Source organism: Etheostoma spectabile, chromosome 21 (genome assembly GCF_008692095.1).
Source record: "Etheostoma spectabile isolate EspeVRDwgs_2016 chromosome 21, UIUC_Espe_1.0, whole genome shotgun sequence".
In the NCBI taxonomy this organism is placed as follows: domain Eukaryota; kingdom Metazoa; phylum Chordata; class Actinopteri; order Perciformes; family Percidae; genus Etheostoma; species Etheostoma spectabile.
The window spans coordinates 8973737-8997706 of record NC_045753.1 but is presented as its reverse complement, the minus strand read 5'-3'; the positions used below and the strand labels follow the sequence as shown (position 1 = coordinate 8997706).

At 40.4% G+C, this 23970-nt stretch overlaps 1 protein-coding gene and 1 long non-coding RNA gene across 3 annotated transcripts in view; one reads left to right on the top strand and one right to left on the bottom strand.

Annotated features, from left to right (window-relative positions):
• The window catches only part of LOC116670867 (uncharacterized), a 19137-nt gene extending 1980 nt beyond the window's left edge, over positions 1 to 17157 (bottom strand). The window contains exons 1-3 of the long non-coding RNA XR_004327142.1: positions 16716 to 17157; positions 10715 to 10718; positions 5572 to 5582 (exon numbers count right to left, since the gene is read on the bottom strand). This is a non-coding gene — a long non-coding RNA (uncharacterized LOC116670867). The remainder of the gene's footprint in view (positions 1 to 5571; positions 5583 to 10714; positions 10719 to 16715) is intronic.
• Positions 1 to 23970, top strand: part of thrab (thyroid hormone receptor alpha b) — a 157207-nt gene that overhangs the window by 71159 nt on the left and 62078 nt on the right. The window lies entirely within an intron of this gene.

Genomic DNA, 23970 nt, shown 5'->3' with positions numbered 1-23970 from the left:
AATTTGCATACATGGTTTAGGCAGAGCTAGTCTTCATAAATATTTTTCAGTTGTAGCTGTAGCAATTGTAGCTTTGGTGCAATTTGGCAGTTGTAGAAAGTCACAGTTTACAGATTTCTCCTTTTGAAATCCCTGTATTAATACAGGTTATGGGTTATTGTTCATTGCTTAGCCAACAGAGGCACCGAGAGGGAACTGCCGTTGTTCTATCAGTTTCACAAATGATGCAGAGTTGTTCAAACGCTCGGTAAATAACAGCCCCAAAAGGGGGCTGCATTCAAAGCACTGGCTGAATCTTCAATGAGATCAAAGACCTTACGTTGGCTTTACTGCCCAATTACACCGCAAAGATTAAAAAAATAAAAAAAACTTTCCACATGTCCTGAATACGTAATACGGCAAGAAACAAAACCTTTTTTCACCGTTGTTTTATAATTGGGGCTTGTGATTAAATCCACTCGATCCCTCGGCTTTGTTGAAAAGGATTGTGCACTGGCTGCAGGTACTGGATTTATTTTAATCTGAAAGTGAAATAAGATAAATGTCATGTTGCTCTTGGCAATTTATAATTATTTTTTAACACTCTTCCAATCATTTATTCATTCTAGCGCTGAATTTCCATATTTTACACTTTCCGAGGAGTCTTGCAGTCATTGTGAAACATGAAAAAGAATGTTTAAGACGCCTCATTTACTTGTTTAAATAACCCTTATACATATTTGCTTTAGGCTATTTCAACTCCACCTAAAACCTTTCTGTAGGTTCTCCCTAATCTGTTGCTCAGTCCTCACTGATGCTGTTTGGGCCTCTGCCAATCGTCTTCATAATGAGATATCAGGATTTGTTGTCTGACCTTTATAGGAAAAACCTTCACAGTTTTTTGTACAGTACAAAAACATCCACATCATTGTCATTTTTAGGGCAGAATTGCGAGCCAGCAGAGCATGTGAGCGGAGTTGAGCGAAGAGAGCGGGGAGCGCAGGCTGGAGGATTTGGGACGGAGTGCAGAGCGGATTTTTTTTAAAAGTTGGAACGTTGCCTTATCTCCCACTTAATCCCGTTTCAGTATCACTCCGGTTTGGCTCACACAATGAGTACACAGCGAGGAGTACATACTGCACATGAACGGTGCCCGTCCCTCCCTCCATGCCTCATTCAACGTACATTTGATAATGGCGGCGTGAAGACAGGGCAGGCACCGTTGGTTCATCTGATAAATGCAACAAATACTTTTTTGGGAGTCTGGTGAGCAATTAAGATGGAGTAGCTTTGAGCGGAAGAGTGGAGGCAATGAACATGTCTGTTAAGAAATTCTCACCGCTCCACGCCGCTTTACGGCTGCACAATTAATCGTAATTTTATCAAAATCACTATATGGACTAGTGTAATTTCCAAATTGCAGAAAGGGGGCGCAATATTTGTCAAAGGAAAAATATGTGTCAGACCATTCTGAATTAAGTATTATAGTGCCGTAGGGACTTCACAACCTACAAATCGCATCCTACACACTAAAGAAAACCTCTTTGTTTGTCACAGATCCTCTCAAAAATCACACTTTAGTATTTATATATATTTTTATAATATTTTTCACTGAAAATGAGAATAATGATACAAAAAGGATCATTCCCTCAAATAATGTGACTCATGTCGCATCAGTCAAAATAATCGCAGTCAGATATTTTTCTCAGATTGTGCTGCCCTTCTTGGCACACATGCTCTGCAAGCCAGAACAGAGGGACATTTTAGGCTTATTTTAACAATTTTAAATGACAGGGAAATATAAATGTAGACAGAAGTATAACTATAAATGACTAAAATTAGAAGTTGTTTAAGTTGTGGGAGCACAGCAGCGTTGTGGGTCAGATCAGGTCTCACTTTGGACTCCCGCTGATTAAAATCCCTGTTGTCATGAATAATCCAGGTAACATGTTATTTCTACATGAAGTTAAATAAATTAAAGACTGCTTGCTGACATAAAAATATACCTGACATTAAAATAAATGTGACAAATAAATCAAGCTTGTCTTCTTGTTGACTAAAATAACCAATGTACTGTTTTTAGGCACCAGGATTCATTTTGGTGCAAGAATGTATTTGATGTTCTGCATGCACTTCACTGGAAATTAAAACCACTTAAATAACCGGTGTCATACTATAAACTGGCAATCAGATGTTTCACACCTTCGGTAGGGATCACACCTCGTGCTTTCCCTATTGTCTTCAGACTCCTAAAGTACAAAGCAAGTGCTCTGTGTGGCTTTTCACCTCACTGTGGTGAACTGCATTGTGTTGCTGAGGTCAGCCCCTGTGAAGAAACGTACACTGGTGTTGTTGTTCATCCGTCAGCTGTTCCTGTCACATTTGGACTTAACACCATTGCTCACTGACATCAAAAGGTGAACGCAATGCCTCTTGGCTGTGTCTCACACACAGGCTCCCACTCCCACCACCACCACCACCACCACACTCTGTGCAGAGCCAAGCATTTAACCTGCATAGGACCCCTCTAGCTGTGATATTTTAATCAGCAAATAGTGCCTGGTTTGAATTCACAATCTTCTTGATATTTCCACAGCAGATAACACCCATGAAAAAGCATCCCTTCAACATGCAGCATGTGCTGCATGTCTGTTGTGTTTTGGTGTACAGCTGGTACCTACATAGACGTGTTGGAAGCCTTTATCATGCTATCTATGATAACCGTCCATTCTGGCCACTCACTACACGTTACTGGTCACTTGGCTGAGCCAATTACGGAGGCTTACATTGCTCTAGAACTTTGAACTTGTGTTGTTTATAGTTTAGATGCAAGATAAAAGTTGACGGCGTTAACCAGACTTTCATGGTGTAAGCGAAACTCCCGACCTCATCTGTGGTCTTGAGGTTTGGGCAGCGAATGAACGGGTAAGATCACAAATTCAAGAGGCTGGAGTGTCTCACACAGGGTGGATTGGCTCACCCGTTGAGATAAGGCGAGGGGCTGAGTCATTCAGGGTAGCTCCTTTTTTACTAAAAGAAGCCAGTGGCTTGTGCATCTGATTGGGAGGCCTCCTGGACACCTCCCATTGTTCTCCAGGCACACCCAACTGGAACAGACCCAGGACATGGAGGGATTAAATTACCCATCTTTCCTGGGAACGCCTCAGGATCCCCTAGGAAGAGATGGAGAATGCAGCTAGGTAGATGGACGTTTGGGCTACCGTGATTGCAAAACAGCAGACAATAACAGATATCCTAAAAAAACAGAGTCAATCATTTTAAAATAAATACAACTATATAAACACCTGGCAAGCACAGACCTCTGCCAAGAACATGCCCTGTCTCGCAATGGTAACAAAAGTGAAAAATAGTTTGTTTATCCGTCTATCGTAATTCAGATCCGCTCCATGATTCACTCTTCCACCAAATTTCATGAAAATCGTTTTTCTGTAATCCAGCTGACAAACAAACAAACCAACAAGCAAACCAATACGGCAAGTCTATCAAAATCAAATCATCTATATCAAAACAAAGATTCAGTTGAGTAAATGAATCATGTTGTGCATAATTACACTAATGTCCACAATGAAACCTGATGTTGGCGTAACAGACTAAAATCATATGCACTAAGAAGAGAGTGTTATAGATAGTTATAGGTCTGATTTGTCCATTTTTGTGTATATCTTGTTTTTTTTGTGTGCATCTGGCAGCAGTAACATGAAACAAAATTGAAACGTAAGATGCTATGTGAAAGAAAAGCAAACCCTTGGTTGTCTGATTTTATCAAGGACTGGTAATCGTGGCAGAATCGTGACAAAGGAGAAGGGAAGTCAGATTATTGTGTAATCTAGAAAAGATGTGAAAGCTAGAAAGCCACCCATGGAAAAAAGGCACGCCATTCAAATATATTATTAATGGCTCTGCACCGACCTGTAGATCTCACCGATATGAGCTCTGCTGGCATGTTAACATTAATCGACTGGCCATTACTCTAATGATAGTTCACATGAGCTCTGGGCAGCTGGCTTAGGCCTGCTGTTTGTGATAAGGCCCGTTTGACTTTGGGTGCAGCTCTTAAGGGTGCAGTACGCGATTCTGCGCAAAGATTGTTATTTGAACTTAACTGCCAAACAAATTCCCCTGAAATATTGTTGTTTGGTACGAGCACTCCTTTCTGTTTGTTTTCTATTTACACAGCTAGAGCTGTGTATTAACAACACACACACACAAAATAGAGAGCTAGGTGGCTGTAAGGAGATATTCGCTGAATTTGACAAAAAGTGTATTGGATTAACATTGCTTACTATATACTGTTGCCGCAGTGTGATAGGCTTGTTTACATCTGAGCAGACGCATTTATTTCTTATCTGTTATATTTATTGTTTATTTTGTTATTTGTCATTTTTATTTGATACATCGTTTCCTTTGACTGCATTTCTAATGGTTGCAGACTCTGATAAAATAAAAAAATTCTTAAAACTGCCTTTTACTGGCAAACATGCCACAATGTGGTGCAAGATTCTGCATGTTGAAAGACCCTTTAAACATGCAGGCAATTCAATGTGCACGTGTTGCCACAAGGCAAAGCAATAGAATCAAAATATTTTTAAATATTGAATTATTTCACTAAATTTAATAAGGGAAATTAAATTTCTGTAGAGGATATTAGTCAATCAAAGGCACAAAAAATGGGATGTTTTTTAATTTTGATTTGAAAGAGGCTAAAGGGCTGATCCACAATCAAATAAAACCGCAAATTCAATTGCCTTTGACTTAATATTTATTAATGATCTTACTTGCTGGAAATCTTTATTGGTCATTTCACAAATTTAATTAAATGTAAAAATTAGGGTTACAGCCTTGATTTCCGTTCTTCTCTGGAAAAAATCATTTTAATTAAATCTTAAATTAAATCTTTAGCTTTTGACAGATCTGCAAAAACATGGGATGGACATTAAACAACGTCAGATAGCCGTAATAAAACCAGGGACGCTGCGATCATCTGGCATCTGCCTTTAGGCTACAAGGGGCCCCTGAAAGCCTCTGTAACTTAGTCCATCAGGCTCCACCATCCAGGCGGTGTTTGAGTGATTTATAGAGAGACTGTATGCTTATCCCTCCTAACATGCTGTATATTAAAACACACGCCAAGTGTCTGTGTTACAAACTGGATGACCCAGAAAGTCTCGCTGTTTCCGGTCTGTCAAACTATTCTTTATGTACACTAACTCAACGTGAATGTGAAGACAAATGGATTCACACTGGTGATGTAACGGTATGGAAATGTAACCGCACGGTTAGTGACCAAAATTATCACAGTATTTTTGAAAGTGTGTTCAATATGTTCAGAAAGCACTGCTAAGCCGAAATAAACTGAAATTGTTTCAAAAAGTGTGACAGTGTTTATTATATTACAAAAATACATGCAATAGGCTTGTAAAAAGGATTGAAAACTAGCTGCTGAAACACTGGCCTGCTGTGGGGGGTCCGGTAAGAACTTGAGGCGTCTGACTTTGACATGAAGTTAGCTATGAAGTTGTTTTTGAATTTTTTGATTGATACTTTGCATCCGTGTATCAATACAGTATTGACACAGAAAATATCTTGATACAATGCTGTATACATTTTTTTCCCCCCACTCCTATTTTCTAGACTGTCAGTACTGTTTGGGTGTTCTACTGGAGGATTATTGTCAAAGCAGTGAACATCCTGTTCGGGCTGCTAAATGTTTAATTTGGCTTTGAGCACAGTGGACACATTGAGCTACACTGTAATCATCTGTGAAAATCATTTTGCCTGGATCCTTCTTATCTTGTTACAGGAAATCACAGATTGACATGTTCAGAGATGTTCAGGCCTGTGCAACGTAAAGAAATGGCACCAAAATTCAGTTATGCTAAAATAGACATTGTGTTGTGTATAAATGTTAAGTGTACACATGGCTCTCAGGACGTATTACACATATAGCTCCCCACCACTGTGCAATGAATCCTAGATGGCAGATCTGTGTTGCACCCACTGCTTTCCGTCTTTCAGAAGTCCTTTTGGGAAACTCTGCTTAACTTAAGTAGAATGAATTGCACATGCACTGCTGTAGCATCCCAAGGCAACACATCATCGTATCTCTGTCTATGTTGCTGTGTTAACTCCACAGTCAAATCTACTCCCAGTAGCCCTGTGTTCTACCACGGGGCCTAATGAGGTAAGGCAGTGCTTATTCACTATTTATCCCACTTTGGTTCTCCCGTAACACAGTGAAGAACTCTTTGAACTTTATTCCCAGATTTGTGATTTAACCGTTTCATAGTAACAAAAGCCACTTTTGATCTAAGGTTTTCTCTGTGTGTCTACCCTGGCGTTGACTGAGTCCTACTTGACTTATGGAAGCAGTGGGGGTGCCTGCTGGCTGTGCACTAGGCACTGGATCTACCATTGCGCACTATGTGGCCTACAATAGTTTCTAGGGCTGTTACAGTTTTGTATTCATACAGAATTGTCAAAGTACGGGGGTCATGATGCGGTGCACACAGAATACGCGGTATGTATAGCGATGCACTTAATGTGGAACCAAATTCCACAAGCAAAAGTTGTGCCTGGAAACTGCATGCAGTTAGCAACATATACTGAGGTTAGCACAACATGTGGATTGGCAAGCACTTCACACCATCGCGAGTGCAAATGAAACGCCAAAACTGGAACGGGTTTCCAGTCAGCTACAACAGAGAGAGGGCGGTGTGTCGGCGTTGTCCCACCAATGTAGGGGATGTGAATGGAAACATGCTACATTCAACGTTCTAACATAGAATCAATGGCATCACCCAGATGTGCCAATCACTGCAAGGATAAATGTTTGGGTGCTTTGAATATGTAAATATGGCCAAGGGAAAACTACCTCCTAAAGCACAAGTTAGATTTTGTATTATTCCATGTATTTTCTATTTCATAGCAGAACAGGTTTCTTTTAGTTTTACAGACTGTTGCGTGCCCACTTGACTTTTGAGGAATTGTTCGGTGTCTCTACAGTGTAGAGTGTTTTTTATAATGAAAATAGTAACTATACAAAATTTGCCAGTGGACAAAATGCTACTTCATTCCCACGCAAGAGGATTGTGTATGTCTTTGACACTTGCAATACTCTCTGTTTAAAATTTATGAAAAGAAACATGCATAAAGAAGTATCTTTATGCATTTGGGATTTTTCCCACTGTACCAAACTTTCACCGAACCGTGACTTCTCTGTACCGTTCCACACCTGACAGTTACAGTAGTTAGTTGATTGTCTTTGAGTTACAACAGTGTTGATGTCTTGGTTGGGTCAAATTGATAGACGATGGCATTATTTCAACAATGGCAGCCAGCGGTTATGGCAGTTTTCCACTCACCAGCACAGCTCCCCATTCTGCACAGCTATCTTTGGGTAAAGCTTACACGGGAATCTGCTTTTGGTATGATTGGAATGTGCAGCATGTCTTTTAATGTTTTTCCTCCTGGTCTTGTGTGACATAGTGTTGCTGCTATTTCTGACAGAAAGATTTGGACTTAAACAAACCAACCAAAACGGATACATTCAAGTATGGGATTACAAGTGTTTAAGTCTGTCTTACAACACTCACATATATGTACATTGAAACATTTTTGCTTGCTGTAATTCTTCCTGTTCATACTGTCTATCGAAAGATCCCTTGTTTTAACCAATGGCAGTGAAGGGGGACAAAATCCACAGCCCTCGTTTTTGGCAGAGACAAATTCTTCAACGATTGAGGACTGTGGATTTCAAATTTTATTTTTTCATGGCCTGTATAAAAAAATTAATTAAAACATTTATCTTATAAAATGTCCATTATTTGGTGTTTTTCCCTAAAAAATTACTTTTAATAACGATTCATCTTTTTTGTTCCCGTGTGTGCTGTTAATTCTTTTTGGAGCAGACTCTCACTCTCATTTCTTTAAGAAGCACAACAGTGGAAAAATGCAGTTTCAGGGGTTAAATCATGTCAAGGAAAGCATCTGCATTGTGATGTTGATGCATTTTTTATTTCCTTGTCTGTGTTTTAAATTCAAACTCCACCCCTTATAAATGAGCCTCGAACCCACAATGAAAAGTTTTAAAAACGTTTCCTTAAGGTTTGTTCATTCAGACCGATTGCATTCCTTTCCCCATTGTGCATATGTGTGCGTGCACGCCTGCATGCGCACCCATTTATGCTGTAAATCAAACGTATACAGATCATGGTGTGAAGTCAGCCATGCAGCCTCTCTATCTCTGCCTTATTTGTTTTCCTTCCGTCTAGCTTCTCTGCTTCTTACGTCCTCTTTTGACTCTTTGATTGAGAGGATCCTGTGGGTAAGAGCATGCAGGGTCAGCATGTGTGTTGGGCGCGCTTGATTCTATAGCGGCCTTAAACAGCCTGCAGTGGAGCAGTGAACTTAAGCGTACTGAACCCTCATGACCTTTTCGTGTGCATGGCGTCCTCCATACAGTATTTGTGGGCGTGCTTCTGTAAGCAAGTCTGTGCTTAACCCTTGTGTAGTGTTAATATTTTTGTTACACAGCCCATGTTCCCCGGTCTGGTGGACCCACCACATTATTAGGCTTTTAAATCAATCCAGCCATAACAATTTATGTAAAAATACTTAACAGATGTTTACTTTAGCTCAATTACCAATGATATAGACCTTATGTATGGAGCATATTTGCCATTTACCTCTGTTAGATCACATTTATGATCATATGATCATTTTTTGTTTTTTGTGAGAAAACAAGGACATTCAATTAGTAAAACAGGAAAATAAATAAATAAATAGAAACAGGATTTTTGATCCTTATTGGTGCATATTTCTTAGAAATTAATCAGAACAGGTGAACGTGCTTAAAATGTAACAATTTTGTACCTTTGTGTAGGATTAGGTGCAGAAAGACAACATAGCACCTGCATTTAAATATACTTGGGTCCAGGAGACCCGAAGACCTCATATGTAATAGTTATGTGTAGGGGGGGTGTACCGTGTGCAGTCATTGAAAAATAAGTTATTTGTTATGTTCTTTACAGAAAATGAGCCAAGGCTAATGAGTTTGAGTTAGAAGAAATAATGAATAGCATAATCTTTCTTTCGGGTCCCACAGACCCAAACACCATACAACGGTTAATGAGTGTTGGCACCTACTCAATTTATTGTATGTGTGATAGAAATGTTTAAAGATGAGTTTGTAGATGTCGCCCTGTTTTGGTACGGAACACAGATGGCAGCGATAATGGTGAATGCCGCAGCATAGTGAAACAGCAGTAACGGCTGTTCTGTATCTGGTCAAACAGGATAGCTCGCTATAGTTCAACCTCATTCTTTCCCCCGTCGAGCAGCACGTACACAGCACTGTCTTTGCCCCTCGAGGGCAGTAACGGCTCAGACAAGATCTATCTAAGCACACAGAATGTTCTATTTGTCTAAGAGGCATTTTTAATCCACCATAGAAGTTAATTAAAATATAAACCTGAGATTGGACTGATTCGTAGTTTTGTCACACAAGTTTTTCTCTCCAGACAGTTGTAATATTTTACACTACTGCACTTTTCCTTTGTCACATTAATCCACGTCGACTTACTTTTTCTTCAGCTGAAATTTTGCAAACCTATGTAACTGTGCTGAACTAACAATGACAGGATATTGGTGAATGCCAAAGCATAGTGAAACAGTAGCACAAGTACAGAAGGGTCATTGTTACTGTAGTCTTGAACCTCTCAGTTAATGTTTGTTCGAGGGGCGTGCGTCATCAACGGTGGTAGGTAACTCAAAATGCGACTGGACACGGTTGGATTGACCTACAACCAATCAGAGCAACGAAACTTGATGTAGCAATGGACGAATTTAAACAAAATTCAGTGTTCTGAGATGAGCTGTGATGGTGTAGCATGAGCTGTGATCATACACCATGCATCGTTGTAGCATGAGCTAGAAGTTACTATGTGCAGCAGTCTTAGTTGTTTGGGAAAAAGCATCAACTGCGCTCCTTTTTACTAAGCTAGGTTCATGCTCGCCATATAGTGCGTTCCATTTACCTCGGAACTCAGCCGGAGTTGGGAATGACATTAAACCCGAGTTGAATGCCTTCCATTTACAAGATGGATTTTTCATTGTGGGGTAGGGTCTAGCCAGGTTAGCCATTGTTGGTGTCCCTCCCCGATGTAAGTCGAGTGCAGATTTAAGTCGCGCATGTGTCACTTTGCAATGAGTGAAGATGTGTGTTTGTCACTTTGTGACAAGTAGCATACAAGTTGCTAACGAGATACTTCAATAAAGTAAAAATGGACCTACATAACGAAGTTGGTTCACTGCTGACTACAAGTTAGCAATCAAACACAACACAGGTTGTCAGTTGAAGGGCGTTTTGAGCTAATGTTAGCAATCAAACAATCTTAGGTAGCTTAACATTTTAAAAGACCGCTAGCTTAGCTACAAGCTAGCAATCAAACACAACAAAGGTTGTCACTTGAATGGCACTTTGAGTTAACGTTAGCAATCAAACAGATATTTTTAAATAAATGTTTAATAAATGTTTTTGAAATGTTTTGTTACTGTTTGTAATTTTTTTAGTATGACACGTTATGCCTTAAACGGTTTAAATCTGAACAGGCATGACTCACATGTGCACTCGACTTACATCGGGGAGTGATAGCTAGCAATACCAGTTGATAACAAGGGATTACGCTGTTTTTTGTGGATACAAACACGTAACAACGGAACTGTGTGTACAATGGATTTAGTGAGACACACATAAGGCAGAAGTGTAAACTACAACTTTCACAACTGTTGATGCATGGGGCAGCCATGTTGGATTTTAAGCTTGGGGTACTGCTTGGTTGTCTGATTTTCAAACTCGGAAATCCGAGGTTAGGGGACGTGTTTCCGACTTTAACCTCAGAAAATCCCACTTCCGAGTACAAATGGAACGCACTAATAGTATCCATGGCGCGAGGGTGCCCATAATGTGTGAAAGCTTGGAAAGTTGACAACCATGGTCTGAAACTCGGTCCATATGACATGAATGGTTGTGATTGGCCTGGCCGACGTTCTGTTCAGTTGGAAATCTGTCGGGAGGGGGGACCGGACTTATCAGCCAGAGCCAATAAGACTAGCTCGCAGATCCATCTGGTTCCTAGGCTAGTAAAACCCCTGAACATTGACCAGAGGTTTTCATTGCTTATCTTGTCAACTTTTAGTTGTAGGATTGTTATTTCTTGTTGCATGTTCTCATTTTAATAATTCACAGTAGGCTGTAATTAAAAGCTAACAAGCTGTTTAACAATTTTAACACGCCCTATTGGGATACAATTCATATTGACAAATATATTGATGCAGCTTCAAAGGTGAAACAAACTGAGGGTAGAAAGGAAAAGCAAATAATAGTTGTATAGAGGAAGCATGGGTGTCTGTTTTTGTCTGTAATCTAGAGTAGATATATATCAACAATCATCATCACCTTTATCATATATGTGCATCAACTACTCTGGTTGCTAGATAACAGACTCATTGTCAAGTCCATGAAATATTTTTGTTAATTTTAAAACATAAAAATAAAGTAAATGAAGGAAAAGGCCTTGGTGGACTGTTAAATGTCATGTTACAAGCTGAATTGACAGCCACATAGAGTCAAGTGTTTGTCTGCCTCCACCTTCAGCACAGTTATGAAAAACAAACATGCTTCTGTGTCCTCGTAAACTCAAACATGTGTTTTGCATATTGTTGCTTCACCTAGATGTTTGTGTTACACTGTGCAGAGTTTGGCACTAGATGGACTGAAATGAAACAAAAACTAGTCTGTTTTCATTTCACATTCTTCTACTGAAGGGGGAATGTTTCTCTGTCCTCACCTTAAATTTGAGTTTAACACGTGGAGTGCAAACGGCTTCACGATTACCTTCGAGGGCATTCAAGGTCCAGCAGTATGCAACTTCCACAAGTTGGATGTGGAAACTTGAAACCTCCCGTGTACATACTGTACACTGAAATTGGACCGTTCAGTAAGGTATAGAATATACGAGGAAAGACAGAAAAAAGGAATATACAGAGTAGATTATTTTAATGGCTCTGTGGCGGCGAGAGCCATGGATCGAAGGCATCCTGTTTTTGGGTTGTCCGTACGTCCCGTTGTTGTGAATGTGTTTTTTGACCATAACACAGGAACTCATACTCTAACTATGTCAACATTTAAAGCAAATGATACAAGTATGACGTTTTTGTATCCAAAAGGTGAAAGGTGTGTTTCAATGTGACATCATAATTGTTTGCAAAAAAAACCTTTCTGGCTATATTCAGCACAGTTAATCAGGAACAGAAGGAATTTGGTTGGCTCTCGAGTTGGTGACACTTAATCTTAGGTGGTAATGTGATTGTTTAGATCTTCTGTGCTGCATTCACTTTTCCCTAAAAAATACACTTTTACTGCTTCAAAGTCTTGAAAACATAATGTATATTATGTGAGTCTGGACACACATGGATGTAAACTGCAACCTTACTGTTTGGCTGAGGCATACAACCCCAAGGCGGTAATTCTAGTTATGTCTTCTATATCACGATCTAGAACCCGAACATTGTGGATTTCCTACAACACCAAAGCTACACAATCAAAACTTCTTAATCTTTTAATCTAATCTTAAAACACACTTTATTGTATTGCACCCTCTGATTTTGTCTGATTATGATTGTGAGTTTTTCTATTTTTTCATGTTTGTTTATTTTATAACCATTATTCTTTTATTGCCCTGTTTTTGTGTGTTTCTTTGTTGTTTTATGTGTTTGCTTGCTTTGTGAAATTGTAACTTTGTTCTTAGAAGTGCTATATAAATAATTACTTGAAAATATGTTTTCTACGTACAGCACAATATACAGTATGCACATTCACATGGATTCTACATAATCTAACAAGGATATAGAGCGATCACACAAACACACATACAGTACTGTACCAACCACACAAACCCTGCATTATAGCTCTGACACTCATTTTATTTAGTCCACCCGACCATTACGCTGTTTCCAACCCACCACGACAGAAACACAAAGCAGAGGTGGCGGTGACAGGCTGTTGACAGCCCTTTGCCCCTCCTCCCAACGTCTGAGGGTGCAGTGCTGCTCTTTTTCTTCAATCTTTGCCACATGTAGACTTTATTTAGTTTTGTCATTGGCTGCACATAAAATCGTGAACATAATATATGCATGAATCACAAGTCATGGATTTTCTCTGTCTCACTTTTACTCTACGATGTGTTGAATTTATTACCTAAATCATAATAATCATGTAGGGCGTGTCTGAACACACATGCTGCTCCTTTCCCTCCTTCACCATTGCGCTAAACAGGGTACGGGGTAAAATACTGACAAAGACTTAAGCAGAAGCGAAATTCATCCTGACATGCAACGATATTGTTCTCTGTTTCGTCTTTAATTACTACCACGCTCACATGCACAACCATGCGCAACATGTTAAGTACGCACTGCCACATGGACACAATTTTCCTGAAGTTTAGGCATACACACTGGCGGCAAATTCAGGCTGAACTCATACACACTAGAGAAAAACATCTTCCCCTTGTACAAACAGTACTGTGTCTGTTTCCTCAGGACTGGATCCGTATGTCCTCTATCTTTAAGCATGTGTGTGTATGCAAGGAAACAAGCAGAAAGGCTGAAAGTTTAAATGAATGAGTAACTTTTTAGTTTTATTCCTCTGGGATGTTTGCAATGAAAAATCCAAACTTTGACAGCCTTGGCTCTCACCGCGCTCCCCCTGCTTCTTCCTCGTCATCTTCACTTTCATCACACCTATCCATTTTGTTCTGTTTCTTATCACATCTTGTGTTTATGAATCAAAGAACTGTCAGCTGCTCGTCTTCTTTACGTACTCTGACATTGTTCTGACAATAAGTGAATTTATAAACAGGAGTGTATTTGTACTTTTGGATTTGCTGCATGTGCTAGCCTGTTCACATATGGGCAGCGGTACCAGGACCACACAGGCACTCAGGTGGAAGCCTGTGAGAGTTGGGGGACATGGCCCTTGGTACACCTACCAGAATCACTGCCAAGAAAATCACCTTCCAGCCTGTTTGCTCCACCCCGCTAAGTTCTCCTCCTCCTCCACCACCTTCTCCTCTTTCATAGATTCTGTTGTATCCAGTCAGGAAAAAAATGGAGATTAAAGTGTGAGGGGGGTATAGTTATGGCTCTGTGGGCTCTTTACAGTATGAGTTTTATTGCTCGTTACAGAGGTGGCTGAGATGTGGAGATGAATGGAATGGCTTGAGGGGGTGGAGAAAGGTGAAATGAGATACTGTGTGTGTGTGTGTGTGTGTGTGTGTGTGTGTGTGTGTGTGTGTGTGTGTGTTCATTATTTGTTGGGGGGGGGCACCCACCGACCCCCCTGAAAGAATTATAAAATTATGCTTTATATTCCACACACAAAAAAAACCCAAAACCGGATGCAGTGTGTAATGATGCTGATGCTCCACGGAGATCCGCTCTACAAGCGTAAAATTAGGACGGCCTTCTTTTTATATTTTTTATGCGAGGTTTGTGTGGCCCTTTTACAAAGAAATGGATCATAAAGTGCCATTATTTCATTTAAATGAAACTACCGATATACAGGAAACGACTTAATGGCTGGGAATAAGCGGATTGGCAGTTCCATTTTAAGAGTTTCTGTATTTTATTTCTTGTTTCCCTCACCTGCTTCCTCTGACAACAGCTGACGTTATCACAGCACTGTGCCAGCTCCAAAAAACTGAAGAAACGGGAACAATCCCAAAGCAAAAGCTCTCCATCTCGCCTGTGACTCACACCATCCTACACAGTGTGTGCGCAGCTGGTGTAGCCAGTTAGAACACACTTCCGCGGCGCATACACTCCGCTAATGGTCCGCATAGGTTAAGTGTTCAATGGAGCCAAAGTCACGCAACCTAGCCCCTATTTTCAACTGTTACTAACTGTTGCTAAATAGTTGTGTGATGTGTAAATCAATGTTGTTTTAAGTATTTTAAAAAATTATGTGCACTAAACCACAAATATTCTAGTGGCCACACAGTTAAGTGTTTGGACACCCTTATAAATAGTTGTGTGATGTTTAAGTAAGGCTGGTCAATATATCAATATTATATCCATATCGTGATATGAGACTAGATATTGTCTTAGATTTTGGAAATCGTAATATTCGTAAATGGCTTAAGTGTTGTCTTTTCTTGGTTTTAAAGGCTGCATTACAGTTAAGTGATGTCATGTTCTGTGTTACCAGACTTTTGTAGCTCTTCTGTTATTTTTACCCACTTAGTTATCATATCTACATTACTGATGATTATTTATATAAAATCTCATTGTGAAGATATTTTCTTAAAGGACCAATTGTCAACCCTATAATATTGCCACAATGTCGATTTTATTTATTCAGCAACGCCACCACCCCCAACTCACTGTTGCTTACTACAACTGGGATTTAAATACTTTTGTTTGAATAATCCAGGACACAGACATGCAGAGTAAGTTTAAACTCCTGTTTTAAGTGAAATATGAAAATATGAATAGTCACTGGCAGTTAAGTTCAATATTGTAAAATAAAGCAGAGAAAAATGTGCAAGTGTGCTGAGATCTTTTAAACACGTCATTAATGTAATTGCAATCATTTGTGCAATAGTGTGAAAAAAAGGTGTTTAAACATCTAATAGACACCCACGATGCCCCTCCAGAACCTCGGGTCAGCCACGATGTGTTGTTTATACATCGGTATATCTGTCCTCTTAAACGGGGACACACATGACCTGAATAACTGACACACAGCTCACTCCTCATTAGGGCGAGCTATTTGCTGGGTCGACGGGAGGCCAGTCAGCATTACTATGCATTTGTTTGGCAGGCACTTGCTGAGGTTCTGCTAGCTTGAACACATATGGGGTCCTGCAGAGCCTGGACCTGCTGTATCTAGGCCAGGCAGCTGGTCATGTGGCCCCATACTGAGCACAAGTTAAACAACATGAACGGTCAGACCCTTGTTTCTTGGCATTGGTTATATGTGTGCCTATGCACAAGAACCAGTACATACTTACTGGCTTGATGATCAGGCATATAAACCTCCTGGACTCTCCTCCTGTGGTCTGCAAGGACCTCCACCTACAGCCACACCCCTCTGCCATGTCCCCACTTTCATTGTTGAATAGCTAAAGTCTACAATCAACAGCCTTTACAGACCTGAGGCCTGTACTGCGAAGCAAGACTTGGCGTTAACGAGGTAACTTCAGGTTCAACCCCGGGTTTTGTGTATCATGACAGTGGATCACTTGTTACTGGCTTAAATCGCCATGGTAACTTAGCCTGAACACCTAACCTGCTCGGGAGCAGGTTATGTTGGAGATTGGAGATCCACCAGTTTAAAAGCACTGCCTACTGACCAATCAATACTCTGAGCTGTTCTTAGAACGTCAACTGGAGCTCGGTGCGCAGAGAGAGAGAGAGAAAGAGAGAGGTACGCTCATAAAATTAAAACATTTAGAAACCGACAACCCCATTAACATTCCCAGATGATTATTTTTCTAAAAGATATTGATTTTCAGCTGAGGGAATCACGTAAGTTGTTCGTCGGCGTTGTGTGTTTCCAATGCACACGTCTTTAAATTATGTTTTTCTGTTTTTTATTTGCTCTCAGAACACATCCCTCTGCTTTGCTTGCAACTGAAATAAAAGGCAAAAGCAGTGACATTACAAGTGTAGTTATGGTCAGATCTTGGTCCTGACTGATGGGGAAGTGATATTGATAAGCGTTGTGATTTACACATTACCAGCGTCTGCTATTTTTTTGCCATCTTTCCTTCCTGTTTTGGGAGCAGTGACTGGATTGCGTTTTGACCTGTAAAACCGTGTCTGTGTTCTTCATATTTATGTAGAATTATAGTTTTCTCTTCCTATTTAAAATATGCGGCTCTGGTAGATTTTGCGATTGGTCATGCTGTGCAAACACCGCTTCTTTTATGTGCACGCACTGGATTGGGAAACCTTGGGTTGACTGAAGTAGGTAATAACCAGCGTCGTGACACAGCTTACATGCAGGACCACGGTTGTTAGGTTAGGTGAAACCGGGTAACTGAAAGAAATCCAGGGCATGTTGATCTTGAATTGTAGTACAGGACTCAGGACACCGAAACTTAAATTAACACTTTCTCTCTTGGATCCTGCATGTTTTACCATGAAGGTAGCTTTCTTTTATTTATTTTTAAAAGCTAGTATTGAGGCTGAGGTAAAGTTTTGACAGTGACTGTCTACATGTTGAAACTGTACCATTCCCTCTTTATTAAATGCCCTGAAATGCCCTGCATCTCTTTGTCCTCCAAAGCAATCAGCAATCATCTTAAAATCTCTCCGTTCATCTGTGATGTCTTGTTACAATGAGGCACTTCCATAAGCTGTGAGGAAATGAACAAGTGTGGGGAAGTAGACATCTCCGGGAAAACAAACGGGAAAAGCACACATAAGTACAGTGTCCAACAGTTTCACACAGCGTGCAGTTTTTTTTAAGGTGGGCTGACGAGGAAATGCGAGGCAGAAGAAACAGCTGAATGTGTGTTTGGGGGAGTTGGGTGGAAAGCGTATGGGGTTAGCTGAGGTGGTGTACACATTAGGAAATGATCTACAAAACTCCAGTCTTTAGAGTTGTTGGGCTCCGCAGCCTTTATAGGACCACCTTAAGAAGATCCAGCAGCGTAAGTGCAAGTGGAGGAAAAGAGAAGCAGTGAAAAAAACAGAAGTGAGCTGGATTTGTTTTCCAAGCGCAGTCACATTCTTGGCAGCACCTTAGCTTGTCCTTGCCAAAAAAGGGTGGGAAGAAGAGAATGAGAGAGGTCGAGGGGGAGAAATAGCAGATTTTTTTTTTTTTTTATTATTGCTCTCTGCCCAGTGCATTGAAAGTTAATACATTATCTATAGATGCACGTTAATCTTTGGCTTTGGCATTGCCTATAAGCAGTTTATTTTTATTTTTATAGCATTTCCATGTACGAAGGTCCTCATTTAGCCCCTACCGTTGCACAAACCAGTCACAGAATGTACGACGGGTATTTCTCCCACTCCCTTCAGCCATGTTTGTCTGTATGCATATAACCCTTTGAAGTGCTTATATTATTCTTTTTGGCTTTTTCTCTTTTCTTGATTGTGCAAAATTTTTTTGTTTGGACAGTATAGGTTTACACAGTGAAAAAGGCCAAAGTCCACCCCAAAGGGACTTACCATCTCCAACAGAAAACACTGTTCACAAACAGCTCTACAGTAGTCCAGCCTTTACTTCCGTGACGAACGTGCGTCACTTTGGTTACACACGTTATAATGCTCGCCTAGCTGCTAGCGTGGCACGCCCTCATACTCTGCTTCTGACTGGCTAGTAGTCCTTACCTAGCTACTGCGCATGTGCGACTCCCAACAAAGATGGAACAGAAGTGAGACGTCTCACTCTGTCGCTAAAACAGAGGGCTCAACACACAGGGTGAAAAGAGGAGGACCATGTAAACCTATTCTGAAATAACCTATACATACAATTATGAACCTGAAAATGAGCATAAAATGAGCACTTTAAAAATAAATCAAGCTTGACTTGACAGTAAGTTAACAGGCAGCAATTTTCAAAACAATTAATCAATAGGCATTTATCCAGCTTCTCAAATGCGTGAATGTTCCTTTTTTCTGCTTGATATCATCTAAAACTGAATATATTTGGGGATATAAAGATGTCACCTTGTGCTCTGGAAACAATTGAAAGGTAAAATTAGTAATTTAAACATATTGCTTGACTGATTAGTGATTATACTTATTACTTGCACCCTTTGTATTTTCTATATGCAACCTTAAAGGATGCGCAAAGAAGATGAAATGGAGATTTAAAAAAGCCACAATTGCTGCCCACAACACATTCGTTGTATTCATATCAATCAGCCCGTAATGTTACTCATTTACATGTTGTCTTCTGTAATGGGACAATAAAGAAGAATGAGCGACTTTGTAATGCTGGCAGGGAAGAAGGAGAGGCTGGTAACACATCTGCGAGTATGCAGATGCCATGTGGAAATTTATGGCTGTGACTGCTCACCAGTGCCAGGCGCCATTCAGCTCTGCCTCGCTGTGCCCCTGGCCTTTACCCTTAAACAACTACTGGTGATGACAGTTGAGGTGCCACTGAGCAAGGCATCTGACCTCTAAATCTGCCAGTTGTTCTGCCGGTGTCGAAACACTGTGGTGTAAATCTTACTGTGCATGCCCAACTGATATTCTTTTCACTCTTCTGTACTTGCGTTCCTGTTTCAGCGTGTCTGTCTGTCTGTCTGTCTGTCTGTCTGTCTGTCTGTCTGTCTGTCTGTCTGTCTGTCTGTCTCTGGGGCTTTGGGGCAATCGTGGATGGATTATGAGGCAATGAGCCCTTGGACACAGACATGTAACGAACCATCCCCCCCTCACCCCCACCTCCTATACAACAGAACTTAAAGCAAAAAAGAACATAAAACAACCACAAACAATGCATTTTGTGTCCCATTCTGTTTGTTTTGTGACCATTTTGTGTCTTTTCTTAGTTGTTTTTTTTTGCAGTTGATTTGAATTCTTTAGTTGTGGTGTAGTGTCTCTGTGGTCATTTTGTTCTTCTCTGTGGTAGTTTTGCAATGAAGTAGTCGCTTTCCATCTTTCTTTGTGATCGTTTTGCATTTTTGCTCGGTCGTTTGTCTACAGAACAGTCTCTTCACTGGCTCTTTGCCTTGGTAGACCCGTTTTAATAATCCATGTTAATCAGGGTGCAAAAGTAACCGTGTCAAAGAGGTTCCCAGGGGTTTGGTTTTTACAAGCCTTCTCATCATCATTATCATCATTACTTCTGACACACAGACAACCTGACAGTTTGTAAGAGCCAAAGAGCGAGTTGAAGACAGCCGGAGAAGTGGTGACGCAAAATAGAAAAACAGTTGATGGGAAAAGAAAATAGGTGAAAATAACACAGTGTGATTGCTGGCAAAAGAAATAGAGAAACCGAATAAAGCAACATAACATACAGAAATTGTGTTAGTGGGCCATGTGGCCCTGTCTACACAGTATGTCCCACATGTCCTTGGCTGGTGCAGACGTCTAAATCCACACCCACACCGTACAGGCAATCAGAATAAGAAACATACTGTAACCAGCAGTCAGGGTAGGACACTGTGTTCCCATTTCAGCAGGGCAACATTGAGGGATTTATATGTATGTACTATATAAAGGCTTATAGATACACAGGGAAACAAATGCCCTGCTCTTTAAGCGCCAAGCGAAAGAACGTGTCAAAATTTAAAGGAACTATTCTTTGCTTGTTCGACCTCTATATTTGGGATACATGAGACAAACCGAGTGCCTCCTGATCATAGCATGAAAGCTCTGTGTCAAAGTAGGTGAAAGTTCAAACGGTTTGAAACCTGAGATTCATGTTTTGCTAGTTTTCTGGAGCAGTTTCCTGCTTCAGGTAGGATCAAAGCTGCTGAGTCAAGTGTTATTGCTCCCACCATAATAAATACATAGATGTATGCAGTTTTGGAGTTTGTATTCTTGTACTCTTACCTAACAACCGTAAAACCCCAAATCACCATTTGTGTATACACATTTGAGTTCAACAGTTTAGTCCATGCAGACATCCGTGTTTGTGCATACTTAAGGTCACATTTAAAAAAAGAAAAAAAAAGAAAAATGGCTGTACACATAGCATTTAGTCACTTTGCTGTGACCTATTAGCACCTATTAATAATCCCCTGACAGCAATTAGCCCAGGGAGCAAACAAGCAGGGACGTAGCATTAAACATGATCTCTTTGCCTTTGAATACTCGCAACCCCAGGGTGAAAAACACCCCCCTCCCCCCTCTCTATCTCCATTCCATCCAAGTTCAGACAGCATGCGCCACTTCAACAACCTGGCCCGGCCCTGTTCCATTACTTAACCACTAATTGCCCGGGCCACCCTTGGGAGTCAGGAGCACTGATCCCACATCTGCAGTCATGGTGTGAATTTTAACAAGGGTCCTCGACAGGAGCTCAATGGTCAAAACCACCGTCTTCTACTGAGGTTAGATCATACATGCTACTCTCTTATCCTGCAGGCATTTAAGTGGCACCGAAATGAGGCACTGATATCAGCGTTGCTATTTGGTCCGGTAGATACCCGTCGTTAAGGCACCGGTGCTGTATTAACACCGGGTCTCAGTACCTAACCCTAGTAAGGAGTAAGCATGTTGAAGTCAATGGGTTTTTTGAATGGGTTTTTGATTTAATGCCATGCCTTTAATAAGGCCTGTGGTTAACACAAGATCATTTTCACATGTTGTTCTACAGCAATCAGGTAATACCCCACTCTTGAATTTTGAAGCTTTTACATGTCTAAAAAATGGAGGTTGCTAACAAGTGGCTAAATTAGACTTTTGTCCAGAATATCAAACACCATCACACCAAACACAGAATCCCATCTACTCACTAGTCCTCCATTACAGCCTTGTTGTGTTTATACTTTACTTTACTTTATATAACTGTGGCCACTTGCTAGATCAGGTCACGCTAAGAGATACTATTCTGTAGAAGAGGTAAGCAGGCAGAATTAAATTACTAGTTGAAAGCTTAGTGGTGATGACGTTGAAGTCATCGTTGTCCGTTTGTAGGCTTATGTTAGCCTATTATTTCTGGCCATTGCATTTATTGCAACGGTGTTCATCTGTGAAGATTATCTCGCTGAAAAAAAAAATCACAAACTTTTGTTTTCCACATAGCTTATTTTCTGCAATAGAAAATCGTATTGGCTTTTGGTAGCAGGAAGTAGGGCAATGCTAACTTCCCGGTTGGCCTACAAAATAAGTCGTCCCTGCAACACTCTATTTAGAAACTAGCAATTACAGTACGCTAATATGACATGAAAGCGGCAACATTCCCACTTCAAAGCTGCATAGTACAAGACTCTTGCTTAAGGGACCTCAGCAGTGGTAATGAGGGAGGGGCAAGAGCTGTTTCCACAGCCAGATATATCTTGCTACTCTGGGGATCGGACGGCAAGCCCACTTCTCTCACCTTTAGGCCTGCTAAGCGTTGCAAAATGTACTGATAAGGTCAAAACAGGAATTAAGTTTCCAGTACGTTGATGAGTTGTGTGCAGCCGTGTTGATGCCTTTTTATGTGTATATTTGTTAGATGTGTGCGATAGGTGTATACGTGACTTGGGGAGTTTTTGGACTTGGCCCCAAAACTTCCGTCCAGAACTAGGTTGGATTGTTTTTATCTAATTAAGAGAGGAGAAGTGCAGGGTGATTTTCAAACAAAACAGTCCTTCTAAACCTTGGATAAATTATGCAGCACGCATCCAAGGCTATACTAACTATATATCCTTGTAAACAAGCTATTATTATAAAGAAAATAACTTGTGTTAATGTGGTTCTTGTGGTCCTTCTACCAAACAAAAAGCAATGAAAAGTTCCCCTTCATAGATGCTCTTTATTCCCCGGTTTCTTTCTGCTAAGGAAGTCAGTACTACAGCTCACAAACAAACAAAACAAAATTGGTTCTGCTCTTGTGAACGTAATTGACTAAAAACATGCTTCTTAAATATTTTTGAAGTGCCAATTTTCTTTAATAATACCTGTAATTGATTTTTTTTTTTTCATCAACACACTTCCCAAACACTGGCCTGTGTTGTGCTGAAGAATTCACTCACCTCTTTTTTTCTCTGTTCACTTTCTGAAGAACACAGGGCCATCAATCGTTTTGGCCTGGAACACAGGAGAAAGAGAGCAGGTCGTGTTTAATTAATTTTGAGCTTCTCTAGACATCAGCTTGCATTCACTAGTTATTCTTTTGATACATTATAAAGGCTGAATTTCAGAGCATGCAATTAAAGGTGAAAACTGCTCGAGGGATAATGCCAGTTTTTTCCATCCCAATTAAAATTTGTATGCTACAAAGGGAAGAGAATCAAGATGCGTGTGTGTGTGTGTGTGTGTGTGTGTGTGTGTGTGTGTGTGTGTGTGTGTGTGTGTGTGTGTGTGCGCGACCCTAACAACATTTGAAAGGTTAAAAAATGAAAGAATGATTTCTGATGATTGAACGGGTGGGCACACCTGCACTAATGTTCCATTAGTGCAAAAGAATTTGAGCCATTATATAATAATTTCAGATGGATAATTACAGTGAATGGATGATACCAGAGCCCGTCTACGAAGAACCTGTTTACTACCTATTTAGCCCCAATGTACCGAATGTGGTTGCAGTTCAACCAGAGTTCCACTGGGGGTGATGGCAGGCAAGTGCAAAATGAATGGGAGTCTATGGAGCTAGACGGCTGAATTTGACTCTTTTGCCTGATTGAAGTTAAGAAATTTCAGATATGAGTGTAGTTTTTGCGTTCAACATTGATTATAGGTCAAAAGTTGAATGAACCTGTACTTATGTCCATTCAATTTCTTACAGGTTGAGTTGTTTTTGTAACACGCTAGCATTCTGCTTGTTGATGCCTCAAAAGAAAAAAGGAAGTGACTCAGAGCTTGCCGTAAAGCAGTCTATCTGATGTGTATGACGTCATTAAGATTTAAAAGGCTTTTTAGAACAAAAAAGTAACTTTAGGGTTAGGGCTGAATCAAACACCCAGCAGTAGGTATTTTCTTAGCCTCCCCTTTCAGATGCAACATTCAAATTACTAGACAAAAATTATATCCTGAGAAAAGTGGATTGTAATCCTATTCGTAACACATATGGAACCAGAGTGAAACTGCAACCAGTTCAGAAGCTGGTAGTAGCCCAAGAGTGAAAGTTCTCCCCTTATTAAAAATTCTTTGACGATAATGACGTGGTTATGGCGCAGTGGATGTGACACATGCCTTTGGTGTGGGAGATCTGGATTCGATTCCCACTGCGATACATCAATTGTTGTGTTCCTGAGCAAGACACTCAACCCCTATTTGCTCCAGAGGCGTGCAACCTCT